Genomic DNA, 23,397 nt, shown 5'->3' with positions numbered 1-23,397 from the left:
ATTGATAAAAAGAAATTAAAGTGACAGTGTAAAAAAAAAAAAAATCCAAGTGCTCTCATTCCCTTGTGCTTGTGCGCAAAGGCAAATCCACTCATCAGTCACGCGCAAATGCACTCATCAGTCATGCACTCAGGCAGTGATCATGTTTTTCGGGTCAGCGGCAGGGGCCCCCAGACATTCCGGCAGTCTTGGATTTTTTTCAGGAAGGGACAGATCGAGGTCTCTCGATCAGCACACTAAAGTTACAGGCTTCGGCCCTAAGCATTTTTCTGCAGGTCCCCCTGCAGCAGAATCCTTTTTGTTGTGGACTTCTTCAGGTCTCTTTCCAAGTCAAGACCAATGAGGGTCAAGACTTGTCCAGTTTGGGACCTATCCTTAGACCTGAAGGCTTTCATCCGCAAGCCTTTTGAGCCTTTGGAAGAATCTGCCCAAGAATCCTTAGCAGCTTCTTGGGCAGAGAGGGCCGGGGCTTCGCCGGAGATCTGTAAGGCAGCCACCTGGTCAAAGTTCTCTACCTTCGTCAAGCATTACCGCCTAGATGTCCTGTCAAATAGGGAGCAGGCATTCGGACGCAGGGTCCTCCAGGCAGTGGGCCCACCCTAAGGGGTCAGTTCTTGATTATCTACCGCCTGGGAATACCAGGTGCTGTAGGCTAGCCTACGGCCACATCACCCTGAATGCGCCCGATCTCGTCTGATCTCGGAAGCTAAGCAGGGTAGGGCCTAGTTAGTACCTGGATGGGAGACCGCCTGGGAATACCAGGTGCTGTAGGCTAGCCTACGGCCACATCACCCTGAATACGCCCGATCTCGTCTGATCTCGGAAGCCAAGCAGGGTAGGGCCTGGTTAGTACCTGGATGGGAGACCGCCTGGGAATACCAGGTGCTGTAGGCTATCCGCCCCTTGATGACGTCAGTGTGACGAAACCGGTTGGGCGTGGCATACTCGATGCGGACGTTAGAGAGCCTTGTCGTTCTGTGCTGTATGGGAGAGATCCGCGGTGAGCGGTAACTGTATCTCACCTTGTTTTGCAATTGAAGCTGGTGTCTATTAGACACCTTGTTTGTGAGTTTCCTTATACCTTTTTTATTAAAGATATAAATGAAAAAAACGTATTGCACCATTCTGTTCTCTTTTTTCCCTGAGTGTACTGCATGCTCTCATGGAGGTATGAGAAAGAGTGGAGAAGTTCATCATAAGAGCTTGGGCTGCAAAGTTGTTTGTGATTATTATTATCTGGAAGTATCTGAAACATCACCATATCTATTTGGACATCGGGTTCATTGCTCCCAGAGCACAAGCGCTGTTGCTGGTTTATAATCTGACCAGCCATTAGCTCTGGTGAGTTCATTTAATCTCCTTTGGTGGTGGATTTTTCACAATTGGTTCAAGTCACTGAAGATATATATATATATTTTTTGGACACTAATTTATGTTTGGACACTATAATTATTTATTTTAAACACTAAATGTTTTTGGATGAGGATATACACCTTTATATAAGTTTGTTATTAGCGCATGCATTTCAAAACAAACATCAAATTGACCAATTAGTAAATTAAAGGAATGTTCTTAAGATGAAAAGTCACAAACACAATTCTTTTCCTATATGAGCAGATATAGATTTGTTTCCGTAGGTTACTGTGGTTATGTAAATTCTAAAGTTCATGGACTTACTGTGCAATGGGCTAAAGAGAGCTTGTAGACAGTCCTCCTTTGGGCTACCTCGAGGGGAATTTACTTAAAATGGGTGCAGACAGGATCCGGAGTAGTTTTGCATCGTAAGCAATCAGCTTCTCACTTCAGCTTGTTGAGTGAAGGTTTGAAATGGACACAAGGAGCTGAGTGGTTGCCATACAGACAGATTCTGTCTTCTCCCTTTTTAGTAAACTCCCCCTCAAAATACTACAAAGCTCTTTACTGCTGTCCCGTCTGTGTGCGCACGCTCGACTGTAAAACGGGGAAGAAGGTGTACCCCTTTACGGAGGATAGACAGCAGGACCTGTTCGCCTAAAGCGTGGTTTTCCCATGGGCGTGGTCAACCCATCCTTCTTTACACAAAAGCCACTGTTGTTAGAGAGGTGGATGGTCAAAGTTGGCCTGAAAAGTGATAAACCGCTGCCCGTTTTATTGCAGCACGGGTAGGGCGGTTGCGTGCCTCGTGTGCACCCCCTACTTGTTTTGCAATATCACGTTTTAAGCATGATTTTGCCCAGTGGTGCCACCTTGTGGCCATTTTTCCACAGTGGCTGGATGGCAAGCAGTTAAATGCCTCTACTTGCCTGCGCGATGTCATCTTCAGCTCTGTAACCAGATCTGCACATGCACAGCTCAGCCTACGGCTCCGGGCCAGTCTCTGTGTGTAAGAATGACTAGCTCCTGTGCATGCGCAGAAGTGATGTCATCTCATGCCAGCCAATGAAGATGGAAAAGATGCAAGAGAGGATTGTTGGCGGAAACATGAGTATATCGCTCCGTTTGGTTCCATTTTTATTTCTGTTGTGAATGCTCCAACAGGAAGACTCTCACATTTATGAGTTGGACCGCACTTTACAGAGGAGCCTTGGTGAGGCAGTGCGGCTTCCACATACATTTGCAAATGTCTGCAACTAAAATCTCTGTTTTTAATGGAATTATTAGGTTGAGTCAATTTTTCTTTTTCAAGCTAGCTGATAAGTGTGCTGGGATATTTTCTGTTTGAACTGTGCCATGCCTTCCATGTGCACCTTCAATAGCTAGTTATAAATTGGGATTGTTGTCATTTTTTTTTATAGCTTGCTCACTAGATTTGCTGTGGAGACACATTGTACGCCTTCAGGTGCCATTGTGGTCCTGCTGGGTTTCTAATGGGAGGAATGGGCTCCCTTCTGGTATACTTGCCTTTCACTGCTTGATGCCAAATCACGTCCATGTATGCCATTTGGTGTTAAGTGGTTGTACTGGGATGATACATGTAGCTTCATGCAGGCATCATCCCGATACCGTTTTTTAGAGACGACGGTCTAAAAACAAGCAGCTGGAGGGGACACCTCCACCGAGACAACCAATCAACCAGTCCACGCTTCTGCCGGCTGATCACAGAGCCGACCGAGGAGGGGAACCGCTCCGTTCGGCTCTGTGATATAGTGAACTGGAAACGATGACCTTACATCACTTCCTATTTATCTGGATGTAAACGGCACCATTTTTAAAAATGAAAAGCATGTGATCAAATACTTTTAAGGGAAGAAAAGGGATTTGGGGTCTTATTGACCTCAGAACCCTCCATAAAGAGTACCTGTCACATGCCTATTGTTGTCACAAGGGACATTTACATTTCTTGTGACAGCAATAAAATTGATAAAAAGAAATTAAAGTGACAGTGTAAAAAAAAAAAAAAATCCAAGTGCTCTCATTCCCTTGTGCTTGTGCGCAAAGGCAAATCCACTCATCAGTCACGCGCAAATGCACTCATCAGTCATGCACTCAGGCAGTGATCATGGTTTTCGGGTCAGCGGCAGGGGCCCCCAGACATTCCGGCAGTCTTGGATTTTTTTCAGGAAGGGACAGATCGAGGTCTCTCGATCAGCACACTAAAGGTACAGGCTTCGGCCCTAAGCATTTTTCTGCAGGTCCCCCTGCAGCAGAATCCTTTTTGTTGTGGACTTCTTTAGGTCTCTTTCCAAGTCAAGACCAATGAGGGTCAAGACTTGTCCAGTTTGGGACCTATCCTTAGACCTGAAGGCTTTCATCCGCAAGCCTTTTGAGCCTTTGGAAGAATCTGCCCAAGAATCCTTAGCAGCTTCTTGGGCAGAGAGGGCCGGGGCTTTGCCGGAGATCTGTAAGGCAGCCACCTGGTCAAAGTTCTCTACCTTCGTCAAGCATTACCGCCTAGATGTCCTGTCAAATAGGGAGCAGGCATTCGGACGCAGGGTCCTCCAGGCAGTGGGCCCACCCTAAGGGGTCAGTTCTTGATTATCTACCGCCTGGGAATACCAGGTGCTGTAGGCTAGCCTACGGCCACATCACCCTGAATACGCCCGATCTCGTCTGATCTCGGAAGCCAAGCAGGGTAGGGCCTGGTTAGTACCTGGATGGGAGACCGCCTGGGAATACCAGGTGCTGTAGGCTATCCGCCCCTTGATGACGTCAGTGTGACGAAACCGGTTGGGCGTGGCATACTCGATGCGGACGTTAGAGAGCCTTGTCGTTCTGTGCTGTATGGGAGAGATCCGCGGTGAGCGGTAACTGTATCTCACCTTGTTTTGCAATTGAAGCTGGTGTCTATTAGACACCTTGTTTGTGAGTTTCCTTATACCTTTTTTATTAAAGATATAAATGAAAAAAACGTATTGCACCATTCTGTTCTCTTTTTTCCCTGAGTGTACTGCATGCTCTCATGGAGGTATGAGAAAGAGTGGAGAAGTTCATCATAAGAGCTTGGGCTGCAAAGTTGTTTGTGATTATTATTATCTGGAAGTATCTGAAACATCACCATATCTATTTGGACATCGGGTTCATTGCTCCCAGAGCACAAGCGCTGTTGCTGGTTTATAATCTGACCAGCCATTAGCTCTGGTGAGTTCATTTAATCTCCTTTGGTGGTGGATTTTTCACAATTGGTTCAAGTCACTGAAGATATATATATATATTTTTTGGACACTATAATTATTTATTTTAAACACTAAATGTTTTTGGATGAGGATATACACCTTTATATAAGTTTGTTATTAGCGCATGCATTTCAAAACAAACATCAAATTGACCAATTAGTAAATTAAAGGAATGTTCTTAAGATGAAAAGTCACAAACACAATTCTTTTCCTATATGAGCAGATATAGATTTGTTTCCGTAGGTTACTGTGGTTATCTAAATTCTAAAGTTCATGGACTTACTGTGCAATGGGCTAAAGAGAGCTTGTAGACAGTCCTCCTTTGGGCTACCTCGAGGGGAATTTACTTAAAATGGGTGCAGACAGGATCCGGAGTAGTTTTGCATCGTAAGCAATCAGCTTCTCACTTCAGCTTGTTGAGTGAAGGTTTGAAATGGACACAAGGAGCTGAGTGGTTGCCATACAGACAGATTCTGTCTTCTCCCTTTTTAGTAAACTCCCCCTCAAAATACTACAAAGCTCTTTACTGCTGTCCCATCTGTGTGCGCACGCTCGACTGTAAAACGGGGAAGAAGGTGTACCCCTTTACGGAGGATAGACAGCAGGACCTGTTCGCCTAAAGCGTGGTTTTCCCATGGGCGTGGTCAACCCATCCTTCTTTACACAAAAGCCACTGTTGTTAGGGAGGTGGATGGTCAAAGTTGGCCTGAAAAGTGATAAACCGCTGCCCGTTTTATTGCAGCACGGGTAGGGCGGTTGCGTGCCTCGTGTGCACCCCCTACTTGTTTTGCAATATCACGTTTTAAGCATGATTTTGCCCAGTGGTGCCACCTTGTGGCCATTTTTCCACAGTGGCTGGATGGCAAGCAGTTAAATGCCTCTACTTGCCTGCGCGATGTCATCTTCAGCTCTGTAACCAGATCTGCACATGCACAGCTCAGCCTACGGCTCCGGGCCAGTCTCTGTGTGTAAGAATGACTAGCTCCTGTGCATGCGCAGAAGTGATGTCATCTCATGCCAGCCAATGAAGATGGAAAAGATGCAAGAGAGGATTGTTGGCGGAAACATGAGTATATCGCTCCGTTTGGTTCCATTTTTATTTCTGTTGTGAATGCTCCAACAGGAAGACTCTCACATTTATGAGTTGGACCGCACTTTACAGAGGAGCCTTGGTGAGGCAGTGCGGCTTCCACATACATTTGCAAATGTCTGCAACTAAAATCTCTGTTTTTAATGGAATTATTAGGTTGAGTCAATTTTTCTTTTTCAAGCTAGCTGATAAGTGTGCTGGGATATTTTCTGTTTGAACTGTGCCATGCCTTCCATGTGCACCTTCAATAGCTAGTTATAAATTGGGATTGTTGTCATTTTTTTTTATAGCTTGCTCACTAGATTTGCTGTGGAGACACATTGTACGCCTTCAGGTGCCATTGTGGTCCTGCTGGGTTTCTAATGGGAGGAATGGGCTCCCTTCTGGTATACTTGCCTTTCACTGCTTGATGCCAAATCACGTCCATGTATGCCATTTGGTGTTAAGTGGTTGTACTGGGATGATACATGTAGCTTCATGCAGGCATCATCCCGATACCGTTTTTTAGAGACGACGGTCTAAAAACAAGCAGCTGGAGGGGACACCTCCACCGAGACAACCAATCAACCAGTCCACGCTTCTGCCGGCTGATCACAGAGCCGACCGAGGAGGGGAACCGCTCCGTTCGGCTCTGTGATATAGTGAACTGGAAACGATGACCTTACATCACTTCCTATTTATCTGGATGTAAACGGCACCATTTTTAAAAATGAAAAGCATGTGATCAAATACTTTTAAGGGAAGAAAAGGGATTTGGGGTCTTATTGACCTCAGAACCCTCCATAAAGAGTACCTGTCACATGCCTATTGTTGTCACAAGGGACATTTACATTTCTTGTGACAGCAATAAAATTGATAAAAAGAAATTAAAGTGACAGTGTAAAAAAAAAAAAATCCAAGTGCTCTCATTCCCTTGTGCTTGTGCGCAAAGGCAAATCCACTCATCAGTCACGCGCAAATGCACTCATCAGTCATGCACTCAGGCAGTGATCATGGTTTTCGGGTCAGCGGCAGGGGCCCCCAGACATTCCGGCAGTCTTGGATTTTTTTCAGGAAGGGACAGATCGAGGTCTCTCGATCAGCACACTAAAGGTACAGGCTTCGGCCCTAAGCATTTTTCTGCAGGTCCCCCTGCAGCAGAATCCTTTTTGTTGTGGACTTCTTCAGGTCTCTTTCCAAGTCAAGACCAATGAGGGTCAAGACTTGTCCAGTTTGGGACCTATCCTTAGACCTGAAGGCTTTCATCCGCAAGCCTTTTGAGCCTTTGGAAGAATCTGCCCAAGAATCCTTAGCAGCTTCTTGGGCAGAGAGGGCCGGGGCTTTGCCGGAGATCTGTAAGGCAGCCACCTGGTCAAAGTTCTCTACCTTCGTCAAGCATTACCGCCTAGATGTCCTGTCAAATAGGGAGCAGGCATTCGGACGCAGGGTCCTCCAGGCAGTGGGCCCACCCTAAGGGGTCAGTTCTTGATTATCTACCGCCTGGGAATACCAGGTGCTGTAGGCTAGCCTACGGCCACATCACCCTGAATGCGCCCGATCTCGTCTGATCTCGGAAGCTAAGCAGGGTAGGGCCTAGTTAGTACCTGGATGGGAGACCGCCTGGGAATACCAGGTGCTGTAGGCTAGCCTACGGCCACATCACCCTGAATACGCCCGATCTCGTCTGATCTCGGAAGCCAAGCAGGGTAGGGCCTGGTTAGTACCTGGATGGGAGACCGCCTGGGAATACCAGGTGCTGTAGGCTATCCGCCCCTTGATGACGTCAGTGTGACGAAACCGGTTGGGCGTGGCATACTCGATGCGGACGTTAGAGAGCCTTGTCGTTCTGTGCTGTATGGGAGAGATCCGCGGTGAGCGGTAACTGTATCTCACCTTGTTTTGCAATTGAAGCTGGTGTCTATTAGACACCTTGTTTGTGAGTTTCCTTATACCTTTTTTATTAAAGATATAAATGAAAAAAACGTATTGCACCATTCTGTTCTCTTTTTTCCCTGAGTGTACTGCATGCTCTCATGGAGGTATGAGAAAGAGTGGAGAAGTTCATCATAAGAGCTTGGGCTGCAAAGTTGTTTGTGATTATTATTATCTGGAAGTATCTGAAACATCACCATATCTATTTGGACATCGGGTTCATTGCTCCCAGAGCACAAGCGCTGTTGCTGGTTTATAATCTGACCAGCCATTAGCTCTGGTGAGTTCATTTAATCTCCTTTGGTGGTGGATTTTTCACAATTGGTTCAAGTCACTGAAGATATATATATATATTTTTTGGACACTAATTTATGTTTGGACACTATAATTATTTATTTTAAACACTAAATGTTTTTGGATGAGGATATACACCTTTATATAAGTTTGTTATTAGCGCATGCATTTCAAAACAAACATCAAATTGACCAATTAGTAAATTAAAGGAATGTTCTTAAGATGAAAAGTCACAAACACAATTCTTTTCCTATATGAGCAGATATAGATTTGTTTCCGTAGGTTACTGTGGTTATCTAAATTCTAAAGTTCATGGACTTACTGTGCAATGGGCTAAAGAGAGCTTGTAGACAGTCCTCCTTTGGGCTACCTCGAGGGGAATTTACTTAAAATGGGTGCAGACAGGATCCGGAGTAGTTTTGCATCGTAAGCAATCAGCTTCTCACTTCAGCTTGTTGAGTGAAGGTTTGAAATGGACACAAGGAGCTGAGTGGTTGCCATACAGACAGATTCTGTCTTCTCCCTTTTTAGTAAACTCCCCCTCAAAATACTACAAAGCTCTTTACTGCTGTCCCGTCTGTGTGCGCACGCTCGACTGTAAAACGGGGAAGAAGGTGTACCCCTTTACGGAGGATAGACAGCAGGACCTGTTCGCCTAAAGCGTGGTTTTCCCATGGGCGTGGTCAACCCATCCTTCTTTACACAAAAGCCACTGTTGTTAGAGAGGTGGATGGTCAAAGTTGGCCTGAAAAGTGATAAACCGCTGCCCGTTTTATTGCAGCACGGGTAGGGCGGTTGCGTGCCTCGTGTGCACCCCCTACTTGTTTTGCAATATCACGTTTTAAGCATGATTTTGCCCAGTGGTGCCACCTTGTGGCCATTTTTCCACAGTGTCTGGATGGCAAGCAGTTAAATGCCTCTACTTGCCTGCACGATGTCATCTTCAGCTCTGTAACCAGATCTGCACATGCACAGCTCAGCCTACGGCTCCGGGCCAGTCTCTGTGTGTAAGAATGACTAGCTCCTGTGCATGCGCAGAAGTGATGTCATCTCATGCCAGCCAATGAAGATGGAAAAGATGCAAGAGAGGATTGTTGGCGGAAACATGAGTATATCGCTCCGTTTGGTTCCATTTTTATTTCTGTTGTGAATGCTCCAACAGGAAGACTCTCACATTTATGAGTTGGACCGCACTTTACAGAGGAGCCTTGGTGAGGCAGTGCGGCTTCCACATACATTTGCAAATGTCTGCAACTAAAATCTCTGTTTTTAATGGAATTATTAGGTTGAGTCAATTTTTCTTTTTCAAGCTAGCTGATAAGTGTGCTGGGATATTTTCTGTTTGAACTGTGCCATGCCTTCCATGTGCACCTTCAATAGCTAGTTATAAATTGGGATTGTTGTCATTTTTTTTTTATAGCTTGCTCACTAGATTTGCTGTGGAGACACATTGTACGCCTTCAGGTGCCATTGTGGTCCTGCTGGGTTTCTAATGGGAGGAATGGGCTCCCTTCTGGTATACTTGCCTTTCACTGCTTGATGCCAAATCACGTCCATGTATGCCATTTGGTGTTAAGTGGTTGTACTGGGATGATACATGTAGCTTCATGCAGGCATCATCCCGATACCGTTTTTTAGAGACGACGGTCTAAAAACAAGCAGCTGGAGGGGACACCTCCACCGAGACAACCAATCAACCAGTCCACGCTTCTGCCGGCTGATCACAGAGCCGACCGAGGAGGGGAACCGCTCCGTTCGGCTCTGTGATATAGTGAACTGGAAACGATGACCTTACATCACTTCCTATTTATCTGGATGTAAACGGCACCATTTTTAAAAATGAAAAGCATGTGATCAAATACTTTTAAGGGAAGAAAAGGGATTTGGGGTCTTATTGACCTCAGAACCCTCCATAAAGAGTACCTGTCACATGCCTATTGTTGTCACAAGGGACATTTACATTTCTTGTGACAGCAATAAAATTGATAAAAAGAAATTAAAGTGACAGTGTAAAAAAAAAAAAAAATCCAAGTGCTCTCATTCCCTTGTGCGCAAAGGCAAATCCACTCATCAGTCACGCGCAAATGCACTCATCAGTCATGCACTCAGGCAGTGATCATGGTTTTCGGGTCAGCGGCAGGGGCCCCCAGACATTCCGGCAGTCTTGGATTTTTTTCAGGAAGGGACAGATCGAGGTCTCTCGATCAGCACACTAAAGGTACAGGCTTCGGCCCTAAGCATTTTTCTGCAGGTCCCCCTGCAGCAGAATCCTTTTTGTTGTGGACTTCTTTAGGTCTCTTTCCAAGTCAAGACCAATGAGGGTCAAGACTTGTCCAGTTTGGGACCTATCCTTAGACCTGAAGGCTTTCATCCGCAAGCCTTTTGAGCCTTTGGAAGAATCTGCCCAAGAATCCTTAGCAGCTTCTTGGGCAGAGAGGGCCGGGGCTTTGCCGGAGATCTGTAAGGCAGCCACCTGGTCAAAGTTCTCTACCTTCGTCAAGCATTACCGCCTAGATGTCCTGTCAAATAGGGAGCAGGCATTCGGACGCAGGGTCCTCCAGGCAGTGGGCCCACCCTAAGGGGTCAGTTCTTGATTATCTACCGCCTGGGAATACCAGGTGCTGTAGGCTAGCCTACGGCCACATCACCCTGAATGCGCCCGATCTCGTCTGATCTCGGAAGCTAAGCAGGGTAGGGCCTAGTTAGTACCTGGATGGGAGACCGCCTGGGAATACCAGGTGCTGTAGGCTAGCCTACGGCCACATCACCCTGAATACGCCCGATCTCGTCTGATCTCGGAAGCCAAGCAGGGTAGGGCCTGGTTAGTACCTGGATGGGAGACCGCCTGGGAATACCAGGTGCTGTAGGCTATCCGCCCCTTGATGACGTCAGTGTGACGAAACCGGTTGGGCGTGGCATACTCGATGCGGACGTTAGAGAGCCTTGTCGTTCTGTGCTGTATGGGAGAGATCCGCGGTGAGCGGTAACTGTATCTCACCTTGTTTTGCAATTGAAGCTGGTGTCTATTAGACACCTTGTTTGTGAGTTTCCTTATACCTTTTTTATTAAAGATATAAATGAAAAAAACGTATTGCACCATTCTGTTCTCTTTTTTCCCTGAGTGTACTGCATGCTCTCATGGAGGTATGAGAAAGAGTGGAGAAGTTCATCATAAGAGCTTGGGCTGCAAAGTTGTTTGTGATTATTATTATCTGGAAGTATCTGAAACATCACCATATCTATTTGGACATCGGGTTCATTGCTCCCAGAGCACAAGCGCTGTTGCTGGTTTATAATCTGACCAGCCATTAGCTCTGGTGAGTTCATTTAATCTCCTTTGGTGGTGGATTTTTCACAATTGGTTCAAGTCACTGAAGATATATATATATATTTTTTGGACACTATAATTATTTATTTTAAACACTAAATGTTTTTGGATGAGGATATACACCTTTATATAAGTTTGTTATTAGCGCATGCATTTCAAAACAAACATCAAATTGACCAATTAGTAAATTAAAGGAATGTTCTTAAGATGAAAAGTCACAAACACAATTCTTTTCCTATATGAGCAGATATAGATTTGTTTCCGTAGGTTACTGTGGTTATCTAAATTCTAAAGTTCATGGACTTACTGTGCAATGGGCTAAAGAGAGCTTGTAGACAGTCCTCCTTTGGGCTACCTCGAGGGGAATTTACTTAAAATGGGTGCAGACAGGATCCGGAGTAGTTTTGCATCGTAAGCAATCAGCTTCTCACTTCAGCTTGTTGAGTGAAGGTTTGAAATGGACACAAGGAGCTGAGTGGTTGCCATACAGACAGATTCTGTCTTCTCCCTTTTTAGTAAACTCCCCCTCAAAATACTACAAAGCTCTTTACTGCTGTCCCGTCTGTGTGCGCACGCTCGACTGTAAAACGGGGAAGAAGGTGTACCCCTTTACGGAGGATAGACAGCAGGACCTGTTCGCCTAAAGCGTGGTTTTCCCATGGGCGTGGTCAACCCATCCTTCTTTACACAAAAGCCACTGTTGTTAGGGAGGTGGATGGTCAAAGTTGGCCTGAAAAGTGATAAACCGCTGCCCGTTTTATTGCAGCACGGGTAGGGCGGTTGCGTGCCTCGTGTGCACCCCCTACTTGTTTTGCAATATCACGTTTTAAGCATGATTTTGCCCAGTGGTGCCACCTTGTGGCCATTTTTCCACAGTGGCTGGATGGCAAGCAGTTAAATGCCTCTACTTGCCTGCGCGATGTCATCTTCAGCTCTGTAACCAGATCTGCACATGCACAGCTCAGCCTACGGCTCCGGGCCAGTCTCTGTGTGTAAGAATGACTAGCTCCTGTGCATGCGCAGAAGTGATGTCATCTCATGCCAGCCAATGAAGATGGAAAAGATGCAAGAGAGGATTGTTGGCGGAAACATGAGTATATCGCTCCGTTTGGTTCCATTTTTATTTCTGTTGTGAATGCTCCAACAGGAAGACTCTCACATTTATGAGTTGGACCGCACTTTACAGAGGAGCCTTGGTGAGGCAGTGCGGCTTCCACATACATTTGCAAATGTCTGCAACTAAAATCTCTGTTTTTAATGGAATTATTAGGTTGAGTCAATTTTTCTTTTTCAAGCTAGCTGATAAGTGTGCTGGGATATTTTCTGTTTGAACTGTGCCATGCCTTCCATGTGCACCTTCAATAGCTAGTTATAAATTGGGATTGTTGTCATTTTTTTTTATAGCTTGCTCACTAGATTTGCTGTGGAGACACATTGTACGCCTTCAGGTGCCATTGTGGTCCTGCTGGGTTTCTAATGGGAGGAATGGGCTCCCTTCTGGTATACTTGCCTTTCACTGCTTGATGCCAAATCACGTCCATGTATGCCATTTGGTGTTAAGTGGTTGTACTGGGATGATACATGTAGCTTCATGCAGGCATCATCCCGATACCGTTTTTTAGAGACGACGGTCTAAAAACAAGCAGCTGGAGGGGACACCTCCACCGAGACAACCAATCAACCAGTCCACGCTTCTGCCGGCTGATCACAGAGCCGACCGAGGAGGGGAACCGCTCCGTTCGGCTCTGTGATATAGTGAACTGGAAACGATGACCTTACATCACTTCCTATTTATCTGGATGTAAACGGCACCATTTTTAAAAATGAAAAGCATGTGATCAAATACTTTTAAGGGAAGAAAAGGGATTTGGGGTCTTATTGACCTCAGAACCCTCCATAAAGAGTACCTGTCACATGCCTATTGTTGTCACAAGGGACATTTACATTTCTTGTGACAGCAATAAAATTGATAAAAAGAAATTAAAGTGACAGTGTAAAAAAAAAAAAATCCAAGTGCTCTCATTCCCTTGTGCTTGTGCGCAAAGGCAAATCCACTCATCAGTCACGCGCAAATGCACTCATCAGTCATGCACTCAGGCAGTGATCATGGTTTTCGGGTCAGCGGCAGGGGCCCCCAGACATTCCGGCAGTCTTGGATTTTTTTCAGGAAGGGACAGATCGAGGTCTCTCGATCAGCACACTAAAGGTACAGGCTTCGGCCCTAAGCATTTTTCTGCAGGTCCCCCTGCAGCAGAATCCTTTTTGTTGTGGACTTCTTCAGGTCTCTTTCCAAGTCAAGACCAATGAGGGTCAAGACTTGTCCAGTTTGGGACCTATCCTTAGACCTGAAGGCTTTCATCCGCAAGCCTTTTGAGCCTTTGGAAGAATCTGCCCAAGAATCCTTAGCAGCTTCTTGGGCAGAGAGGGCCGGGGCTTTGCCGGAGATCTGTAAGGCAGCCACCTGGTCAAAGTTCTCTACCTTCGTCAAGCATTACCGCCTAGATGTCCTGTCAAATAGGGAGCAGGCATTCGGACGCAGGGTCCTCCAGGCAGTGGGCCCACCCTAAGGGGTCAGTTCTTGATTATCTACCGCCTGGGAATACCAGGTGCTGTAGGCTAGCCTACGGCCACATCACCCTGAATGCGCCCGATCTCGTCTGATCTCGGAAGCTAAGCAGGGTAGGGCCTAGTTAGTACCTGGATGGGAGACCGCCTGGGAATACCAGGTGCTGTAGGCTAGCCTACGGCCACATCACCCTGAATACGCCCGATCTCGTCTGATCTCGGAAGCCAAGCAGGGTAGGGCCTGGTTAGTACCTGGATGGGAGACCGCCTGGGAATACCAGGTGCTGTAGGCTATCCGCCCCTTGATGACGTCAGTGTGACGAAACCGGTTGGGCGTGGCATACTCGATGCGGACGTTAGAGAGCCTTGTCGTTCTGTGCTGTATGGGAGAGATCCGCGGTGAGCGGTAACTGTATCTCACCTTGTTTTGCAATTGAAGCTGGTGTCTATTAGACACCTTGTTTGTGAGTTTCCTTATACCTTTTTTATTAAAGATATAAATGAAAAAAACGTATTGCACCATTCTGTTCTCTTTTTTCCCTGAGTGTACTGCATGCTCTCATGGAGGTATGAGAAAGAGTGGAGAAGTTCATCATAAGAGCTTGGGCTGCAAAGTTGTTTGTGATTATTATTATCTGGAAGTATCTGAAACATCACCATATCTATTTGGACATCGGGTTCATTGCTCCCAGAGCACAAGCGCTGTTGCTGGTTTATAATCTGACCAGCCATTAGCTCTGGTGAGTTCATTTAATCTCCTTTGGTGGTGGATTTTTCACAATTGGTTCAAGTCACTGAAGATATATATATATATTTTTTGGACACTATAATTATTTATTTTAAACACTAAATGTTTTTGGATGAGGATATACACCTTTATATAAGTTTGTTATTAGCGCATGCATTTCAAAACAAACATCAAATTGACCAATTAGTAAATTAAAGGAATGTTCTTAAGATGAAAAGTCACAAACACAATTCTTTTCCTATATGAGCAGATATAGATTTGTTTCCGTAGGTTACTGTGGTTATGTAAATTCTAAAGTTCATGGACTTACTGTGCAATGGGCTAAAGAGAGCTTGTAGACAGTCCTCCTTTGGGCTACCTCGAGGGGAATTTACTTAAAATGGGTGCAGACAGGATCCGGAGTAGTTTTGCATCGTAAGCAATCAGCTTCTCACTTCAGCTTGTTGAGTGAAGGTTTGAAATGGACACAAGGAGCTGAGTGGTTGCCATACAGACAGATTCTGTCTTCTCCCTTTTTAGTAAACTCCCCCTCAAAATACTACAAAGCTCTTTACTGCTGTCCCGTCTGTGTGCGCACGCTCGACTGTAAAACGGGGAAGAAGGTGTACCCCTTTACGGAGGATAGACAGCAGGACCTGTTCGCCTAAAGCGTGGTTTTCCCATGGGCGTGGTCAACCCATCCTTCTTTACACAAAAGCCACTGTTGTTAGGGAGGTGGATGGTCAAAGTTGGCCTGAAAAGTGATAAACCGCTGCCCGTTTTATTGCAGCACGGGTAGGGCGGTTGCGTGCCTCGTGTGCACCCCCTACTTGTTTTGCAATATCACGTTTTAAGCATGATTTTGCCCAGTGGTGCCACCTTGTGGCCATTTTTCCACAGTGGCTGGATGGCAAGCAGTTAAATGCCTCTACTTGCCTGCGCGATGTCATCTTCAGCTCTGTAACCAGATCTGCACATGCACAGCTCAGCCTACGGCTCCGGGCCAGTCTCTGTGTGTAAGAATGACTAGCTCCTGTGCATGCGCAGAAGTGATGTCATCTCATGCCAGCCAATGAAGATGGAAAAGATGCAAGAGAGGATTGTTGGCGGAAACATGAGTATATCGCTCCGTTTGGTTCCATTTTTATTTCTGTTGTGAATGCTCCAACAGGAAGACTCTCACATTTATGAGTTGGACCGCACTTTACAGAGGAGCCTTGGTGAGGCAGTGCGGCTTCCACATACATTTGCAAATGTCTGCAACTAAAATCTCTGTTTTTAATGGAATTATTAGGTTGAGTCAATTTTTCTTTTTCAAGCTAGCTGATAAGTGTGCTGGGATATTTTCTGTTTGAACTGTGCCATGCCTTCCATGTGCACCTTCAATAGCTAGTTATAAATTGGGATTGTTGTCATTTTTTTTTATAGCTTGCTCACTGGATTTGCTGTGGAGACACATTGTACGCCTTCAGGTGCCATTGTGGTCCTGCTGGGCTTCTAATGGGAGGAATGGGCTCCCTTCTGGTATACTTGCCTTTCACTGCTTGATGCCAAATCACGTCCATGTATGCCATTTGGTGTTAAGTGGTTGTACTGGGATGATACATGTAGCTTCATGCAGGCATCATCCCGATACCGTTTTTTAGAGACGACGGTCTAAAAACAAGCAGCTGGAGGGGACACCTCCACCGAGACAACCGATCAACCAGTCCACGCTTCTGCCGGCTGATCACAGAGCCGACCGAGGAGGGGAACCGCTCCGTTCGGCTCTGTGATATAGTGAACTGGAAACGATGACCTTACATCACTTCCTATTTATCTGGATGTAAACGGCACCATTTTTAAAAATGAAAAGCATGTGATCAAATACTTTTAAGGGAAGAAAAGGGATTTGGGGTCTTATTGACCTCAGAACCCTCCATAAAGAGTACCTGTCACATGCCTATTGTTGTCACAAGGGACATTTACATTTCTTGTGACAGCAATAAAATTGATAAAAAGAAATTAAAGTGACAGTGTAAAAAAAAAAAAAATCCAAGTGCTCTCATTCCCTTGTGCTTGTGCGCAAAGGCAAATCCACTCATCAGTCACGCGCAAATGCACTCATCAGTCATGCACTCAGGCAGTGATCATGGTTTTCGGGGTCAGCGGCAGGGGCCCCCAGACATTCCGGCAGTCTTGGATTTTTTTCAGGAAGGGACAGATCGAGGTCTCTCGATCAGCACACTAAAGGTACAGGCTTCGGCCCTAAGCATTTTTCTGCAGGTCCCCCTGCAGCAGAATCCTTTTTGTTGTGGACTTCTTTAGGTCTCTTTCCAAGTCAAGACCAATGAGGGTCAAGACTTGTCCAGTTTGGGACCTATCCTTAGACCTGAAGGCTTTCATCCGCAAGCCTTTTGAGCCTTTGGAAGAATCTGCCCAAGAATCCTTAGCAGCTTCTTGGGCAGAGAGGGCCGGGGCTTTGCCGGAGATCTGTAAGGCAGCCACCTGGTCAAAGTTCTCTACCTTCGTCAAGCATTACCGCCTAGATGTCCTGTCAAATAGGGAGCAGGCATTCGGACGCAGGGTCCTCCAGGCAGTGGGCCCACCCTAAGGGGTCAGTTCTTGATTATCTACCGCCTGGGAATACCAGGTGCTGTAGGCTAGCCTACGGCCACATCACCCTGAATGCGCCCGATCTCGTCTGATCTCGGAAGCTAAGCAGGGTAGGGCCTAGTTAGTACCTGGATGGGAGACCGCCTGGGAATACCAGGCGCTGTAGGCTAGCCTACGGCCACATCACCCTGAATACGCCCGATCTCGTCTGATCTCGGAAGCCAAGCAGGGTAGGGCCTGGTTAGTACCTGGATGGGAGACCGCCTGGGAATACCAGGTGCTGTAGGCTATCCGCCCCTTGATGACGTCAGTGTGACGAAACCGGTTGGGCGTGGCATACTCGATGCGGACGTTAGAGAGCCTTGTCGTTCTGTGCTGTATGGGAGAGATCCGCGGTGAGCGGTAACTGTATCTCACCTTGTTTTGCAATTGAAGCTGGTGTCTATTAGACACCTTGTTTGTGAGTTTCCTTATACCTTTTTTATTAAAGATATAAATGAAAAAAACGTATTGCACCATTCTGTTCTCTTTTTTCCCTGAGTGTACTGCATGCTCTCATGGAGGTATGAGAAAGAGTGGAGAAGTTCATCATAAGAGCTTGGGCTGCAAAGTTGTTTGTGATTATTATTATCTGGAAGTATCTGAAACATCACCATATCTATTTGGACATCGGGTTCATTGCTCCCAGAGCACAAGCGCTGTTGCTGGTTTATAATCTGACCAGCCATTAGCTCTGGTGAGTTCATTTAATCTCCTTTGGTGGTGGATTTTTCACAATTGGTTCAAGTCACTGAAGATATATATATATGTTTTTTGGACACGAATTTATGTTTGGACACTATAATTATTTATTTTAAACACTAAATGTTTTTGGATGAGGATATACACCTTTATATAAGTTTGTTATTAGCGCATGCATTTCAAAACAAACATCAAATTGACCAATTAGTAAATTAAAGGAATGTTCTTAAGATGAAAAGTCACAAACACAATTCTTTTCCTATATGAGCAGATATAGATTTGTTTCCGTAGGTTACTGTGGTTATCTAAATTCTAAAGTTCATGGACTTACTGTGCAATGGGCTAAAGAGAGCTTGTAGACAGTCCTCCTTTGGGCTACCTCGAGGGGAATTTACTTAAAATGGGTGCAGACAGGATCCGGAGTAGTTTTGCATCGTAAGCAATCAGCTTCTCACTTCAGCTTGTTGAGTGAAGGTTTGAAATGGACACAAGGAGCTGAGTGGTTGCCATACAGACAGATTCTGTCTTCTCCCTTTTTAGTAAACTCCCCCTCAAAATACTACAAAGCTCTTTACTGCTGTCCCGTCTGTGTGCGCACGCTCGACTGTAAAACGGGGAAGAAGGTGTACCCCTTTACGGAGGATAGACAGCAGGACCTGTTCGCCTAAAGCGTGGTTTTCCCATGGGCGTGGTCAACCCATCCTTCTTTACACAAAAGCCACTGTTGTTAGAGAGGTGGATGGTCAAAGTTGGCCTGAAAAGTGATAAACCGCTGCCCGTTTTATTGCAGCACGGGTAGGGCGGTTGCGTGCCTCGTGTGCACCCCCTACTTGTTTTGCAATATCACGTTTTAAGCATGATTTTGCCCAGTGGTGCCACCTTGTGGCCATTTTTCCACAGTGGCTGGATGGCAAGCAGTTAAATGCCTCTACTTGCCTGCGCGATGTCATCTTCAGCTCTGTAACCAGATCTGCACATGCACAGCTCAGCCTACGGCTCCGGGCCAGTCTCTGTGTGTAAGAATGACTAGCTCCTGTGCATGCGCAGAAGTGATGTCATCTCATGCCAGCCAATGAAGATGGAAAAGATGCAAGAGAGGATTGTTGGCGGAAACATGAGTATATCGCTCCGTTTGGTTCCATTTTTATTTCTGTTGTGAATGCTCCAACAGGAAGACTCTCACATTTATGAGTTGGACCGCACTTTACAGAGGAGCCTTGGTGAGGCAGTGCGGCTTCCACATACATTTGCAAATGTCTGCAACTAAAATCTCTGTTTTTAATGGAATTATTAGGTTGAGTCAATTTTTCTTTTTCAAGCTAGCTGATAAGTGTGCTGGGATATTTTCTGTTTGAACTGTGCCATGCCTTCCATGTGCACCTTCAATAGCTAGTTATAAATTGGGATTGTTGTCATTTTTTTTTATAGCTTGCTCACTAGATTTGCTGTGGAGACACATTGTACGCCTTCAGGTGCCATTGTGGTCCTGCTGGGTTTCTAATGGGAGGAATGGGCTCCCTTCTGGTATACTTGCCTTTCACTGCTTGATGCCAAATCACGTCCATGTATGCCATTTGGTGTTAAGTGGTTGTACTGGGATGATACATGTAGCTTCATGCAGGCATCATCCCGATACCGTTTTTTAGAGACGACGGTCTAAAAACAAGCAGCTGGAGGGGACACCTCCACCGAGACAACCAATCAAGCAGTCCACGCTTCTGCCGGCTGATCACAGAGCCGACCGAGGAGGGGAACCGCTCCGTTCGGCTCTGTGATATAGTGAACTGGAAACGATGACCTTACATCACTTCCTATTTATCTGGATGTAAACGGCACCATTTTTAAAAATGAAAAGCATGTGATCAAATACTTTTAAGGGAAGAAAAGGGATTTGGGGTCTTATTGACCTCAGAACCCTCCATAAAGAGTACCTGTCACATGCCTATTGTTGTCACAAGGGACATTTACATTTCTTGTGACAGCAATAAAATTGATAAAAAGAAATTAAAGTGACAGTGTAAAAAAAAAAAAAAAATCCAAGTGCTCTCATTCCCTTGTGCTTGTGCGCAAAGGCAAATCCACTCATCAGTCACGCGCAAATGCACTCATCAGTCATGCACTCAGGCAGTGATCATGGTTTTCGGGTCAGCGGCAGGGGCCCCCAGACATTCCGGCAGTCTTGGATTTTTTTCAGGAAGGGACAGATCGAGGTCTCTCGATCAGCACACTAAAGGTACAGGCTTCGGCCCTAAGCATTTTTCTGCAGGTCCCCCTGCAGCAGAATCCTTTTTGTTGTGGACTTCTTTAGGTCTCTTTCCAAGTCAAGACCAATGAGGGTCAAGACTTGTCCAGTTTGGGACCTATCCTTAGACCTGAAGGCTTTCATCCGCAAGCCTTTTGAGCCTTTGGAAGAATCTGCCCAAGAATCCTTAGCAGCTTCTTGGGCAGAGAGGGCCGGGGCTTTGCCGGAGATCTGTAAGGCAGCCACCTGGTCAAAGTTCTCTACCTTCGTCAAGCATTACCGCCTAGATGTCCTGTCAAATAGGGAGCAGGCATTCGGACGCAGGGTCCTCCAGGCAGTGGGCCCACCCTAAGGGGTCAGTTGTTGATTATCTACCGCCTGGGAATACCAGGTGTTGTAGGCTAGCCTACGGCCACATCACCCTGAATGCGCCCGATCTCGTCTGATCTCGGAAGCTAAGCAGGGTAGGGCCTAGTTAGTACCTGGATGGGAGACCGCCTGGGAATACCAGGTGCTGTAGGCTAGCCTACGGCCACATCACCCTGAATACGCCCGATCTCGTCTGATCTCGGAAGCCAAGCAGGGTAGGGCCTGGTTAGTACCTGGATGGGAGACCGCCTGGGAATACCAGGTGCTGTAGGCTATCCGCCCCTTGATGACGTCAGTGTGACGAAACCGGTTGGGCGTGGCATACTCGATGCGGACGTTCGAGAGCCTTGTCGTTCTGTGCTGTATGGGAGAGATCCGCGGTGAGCGGTAACTGTATCTCACCTTGTTTTGCAATTGAAGCTGGTGTCTATTAGACACCTTGTTTGTGAGTTTCCTTATACCTTTTTTATTAAAGATATAAATGAAAAAAACGTATTGCACCATTCTGTTCTCTTTTTTCCCTGAGTGTACTGCATGCTCTCATGGAGGTATGAGAAAGAGTGGAGAAGTTCATCATAAGAGCTTGGGCTGCAAAGTTGTTTGTGATTATTATTATCTGGAAGTATCTGAAACATCACCATATCTATTTGGACATCGGGTTCATTGCTCCCAGAGCACAAGCGCTGTTGCTGGTTTATAATCTGACCAGCCATTAGCTCTGGTGAGTTCATTTAATCTCCTTTGGTGGTGGATTTTTCACAATTGGTTCAAGTCACTGAAGATATATATATATATTTTTTGGACACTAATTTATGTTTGGACACTATAATTATTTATTTTAAACACTAAATGTTTTTGGATGAGGATATACACCTTTATATAAGTTTGTTATTAGCGCATGCATTTCAAAACAAACATCAAATTGACCAATTAGTAAATTAAAGGAATGTTCTTAAGATGAAAAGTCACAAACACAATTCTTTTCCTATATGAGCAGATATAGATTTGTTTCCGTAGGTTACTGTGGTTATCTAAATTCTAAAGTTCATGGACTTACTGTGCAATGGGCTAAAGAGAGCTTGTAGACAGTCCTCCTTTGGGCTACCTCGAGGGAATTTACTTAAAATGGGTGCAGACAGGATCCGGAGTAGTTTTGCATCGTAAGCAATCAGCTTCTCACTTCAGCTTGTTGAGTGAAGGTTTGAAATGGACACAAGGAGCTGAGTGGTTGCCATACAGACAGATTCTGTCTTCTCCCTTTTTAGTAAACTCCCCCTCAAAATACTACAAAGCTCTTTACTGCTGTCCCGTCTGTGTGCGCACGCTCGACTGTAAAACGGGGAAGAAGGTGTACCCCTTTACGGAGGATAGACAGCAGGACCTGTTCGCCTAAAGCGTGGTTTTCCCATGGGCGTGGTCAACCCATCCTTCTTTACACAAAAGCCACTGTTGTTAGAGAGGTGGATGGTCAAAGTTGGCCTGAAAAGTGATAAACCGCTGCCCGTTTTATTGCAGCACGGGTAGGGCGGTTGCGTGCCTCGTGTGCACCCCCTACTTGTTTTGCAATATCACGTTTTAAGCATGATTTTGCCCAGTGGTGCCACCTTGTGGCCATTTTTCCACAGTGGCTGGATGGCAAGCAGTTAAATGCCTCTACTTGCCTGCGCGATGTCATCTTCAGCTCTGTAACCAGATCTGCACATGCACAGCTCAGCCTACGGCTCCGGGCCAGTCTCTGTGTGTAAGAATGACTAGCTCCTGTGCATGCGCAGAAGTGATGTCATCTCATGCCAGCCAATGAAGATGGAAAAGATGCAAGAGAGGATTGTTGGCGGAAACATGAGTATATCGCTCCGTTTGGTTCCATTTTTATTTCTGTTGTGAATGCTCCAACAGGAAGACTCTCACATTTATGAGTTGGACCGCACTTTACAGAGGAGCCTTGGTGAGGCAGTGCGGCTTCCACATACATTTGCAAATGTCAGCAACTAAAATCTCTGTTTTTAATGGAATTATTAGGTTGAGTCAATTTTTCTTTTTCAAGCTAGCTGATAAGTGTGCTGGGATATTTTCTGTTTGAACTGTGCCATGCCTTCCATGTGCACCTTCAATAGCTAGTTATAAATTGGGATTGTTGTCATTTTTTTTTATAGCTTGCTCACTAGATTTGCTGTGGAGACACATTGTACGCCTTCAGGTGCCATTGTGGTCCTGCTGGGTTTCTAATGGGAGGAATGGGCTCCCTTCTGGTATACTTGCCTTTCACTGCTTGATGCCAAATCACGTCCATGTATGCCATTTGGTGTTAAGTGGTTGTACTGGGATGATACATGTAGCTTCGTGCAGGCATCATCCCGATACCGTTTTTTAGAGACGACGGTCTAAAAACAAGCAGCTGGAGGGGACACCTCCACCGAGACAACCAATCAACCAGTCCACGCTTCTGCCGGCTGATCACAGAGCCGACCGAGGAGGGGAACCGCTCCGTTCGGCTCTGTGATATAGTGAACTGGAAACGATGACCTTACATCACTTCCTATTTATCTGGATGTAAACGGCACCATTTTTAAAAATGAAAAGCATGTGATCAAATACTTTTAAGGGAAGAAAAGGGATTTGGGGTCTTATTGACCTCAGAACCCTCCATAAAGAGTACCTGTCACATGCCTATTGTTGTCACAAGGGACATTTACATTTCTTGTGACAGCAATAAAATTGATAAAAAGAAATTAAAGTGACAGTGTAAAAAAAAAAAAAATCCAAGTGCTCTCATTCCCTTGTGCTTGTGCGCAAAGGCAAATCCACTCATCAGTCACGCGCAAATGCACTCATCAGTCATGCACTCAGGCAGTGATCATGGTTTTCGGGTCAGCGGCAGGGGCCCCCAGACATTCCGGCAGTCTTGGATTTTTTTCAGGAAGGGACAGATCGAGGTCTCTCGAT

The 23,397-nt window shown here is 45.8% G+C and overlaps 13 non-coding genes across 13 annotated transcripts; all 13 read left to right on the top strand.

Annotated features, from left to right (window-relative positions):
- Window positions 1–655: 655 nt before the first annotated feature.
- Window positions 656–774, top strand: LOC149454356 (5S ribosomal RNA). The gene has a single exon (XR_016314287.1). It is a non-coding gene; the product is annotated as a 5S ribosomal RNA (ribosomal RNA).
- Window position 775: 1 nt separating this feature from the next.
- LOC149454355 (5S ribosomal RNA) lies at window positions 776–894 on the top strand. Its single transcript, XR_016314230.1, has one exon. It is a non-coding gene; the product is annotated as a 5S ribosomal RNA (ribosomal RNA).
- Window positions 895–3,991: 3,097 nt separating this feature from the next.
- On the top strand, window positions 3,992–4,110 carry LOC149454354 (5S ribosomal RNA). Its single transcript, XR_016314229.1, has one exon. It is a non-coding gene; the product is annotated as a 5S ribosomal RNA (ribosomal RNA).
- Window positions 4,111–7,187: 3,077 nt separating this feature from the next.
- LOC149454353 (5S ribosomal RNA) lies at window positions 7,188–7,306 on the top strand. Its single transcript, XR_016314286.1, has one exon. It is a non-coding gene; the product is annotated as a 5S ribosomal RNA (ribosomal RNA).
- A 1-nt stretch (window position 7,307) lies between these two features.
- LOC149454352 (5S ribosomal RNA) lies at window positions 7,308–7,426 on the top strand. The gene has a single exon (XR_016314228.1). It is a non-coding gene; the product is annotated as a 5S ribosomal RNA (ribosomal RNA).
- A 3,092-nt stretch (window positions 7,427–10,518) lies between these two features.
- Window positions 10,519–10,637, top strand: LOC149454351 (5S ribosomal RNA). Its single transcript, XR_016314285.1, has one exon. It is a non-coding gene; the product is annotated as a 5S ribosomal RNA (ribosomal RNA).
- A 1-nt stretch (window position 10,638) lies between these two features.
- Window positions 10,639–10,757, top strand: LOC149454350 (5S ribosomal RNA). The gene has a single exon (XR_016314227.1). It is a non-coding gene; the product is annotated as a 5S ribosomal RNA (ribosomal RNA).
- A 3,077-nt stretch (window positions 10,758–13,834) lies between these two features.
- Window positions 13,835–13,953, top strand: LOC149454349 (5S ribosomal RNA). The gene has a single exon (XR_016314284.1). It is a non-coding gene; the product is annotated as a 5S ribosomal RNA (ribosomal RNA).
- A 1-nt stretch (window position 13,954) lies between these two features.
- LOC149454348 (5S ribosomal RNA) lies at window positions 13,955–14,073 on the top strand. The gene has a single exon (XR_016314350.1). It is a non-coding gene; the product is annotated as a 5S ribosomal RNA (ribosomal RNA).
- Window positions 14,074–17,152: 3,079 nt separating this feature from the next.
- LOC149454347 (5S ribosomal RNA) lies at window positions 17,153–17,271 on the top strand. The gene has a single exon (XR_016314304.1). It is a non-coding gene; the product is annotated as a 5S ribosomal RNA (ribosomal RNA).
- A 1-nt stretch (window position 17,272) lies between these two features.
- On the top strand, window positions 17,273–17,391 carry LOC149454346 (5S ribosomal RNA). The gene has a single exon (XR_016314349.1). It is a non-coding gene; the product is annotated as a 5S ribosomal RNA (ribosomal RNA).
- Window positions 17,392–20,489: 3,098 nt separating this feature from the next.
- On the top strand, window positions 20,490–20,608 carry LOC149454345 (5S ribosomal RNA). Its single transcript, XR_016314283.1, has one exon. It is a non-coding gene; the product is annotated as a 5S ribosomal RNA (ribosomal RNA).
- Window position 20,609: 1 nt separating this feature from the next.
- Window positions 20,610–20,728, top strand: LOC149454344 (5S ribosomal RNA). Its single transcript, XR_016314348.1, has one exon. It is a non-coding gene; the product is annotated as a 5S ribosomal RNA (ribosomal RNA).
- The last annotated feature ends 2,669 nt before the right edge of the window (window positions 20,729–23,397 follow it).

The sequence above is a fragment of the Staurois parvus genome, unplaced genomic scaffold (assembly GCF_062004578.1).
Source record: "Staurois parvus isolate SC_StPar_1 unplaced genomic scaffold, SC_StPar_1.0 ptg000432l, whole genome shotgun sequence".
In the NCBI taxonomy this organism is placed as follows: Eukaryota; Metazoa; Chordata; class Amphibia; order Anura; family Ranidae; genus Staurois; species Staurois parvus.
The sequence above is the reverse complement of the archived record's forward strand: the minus strand, read 5'-3'. Positions and strand labels throughout refer to the sequence as shown.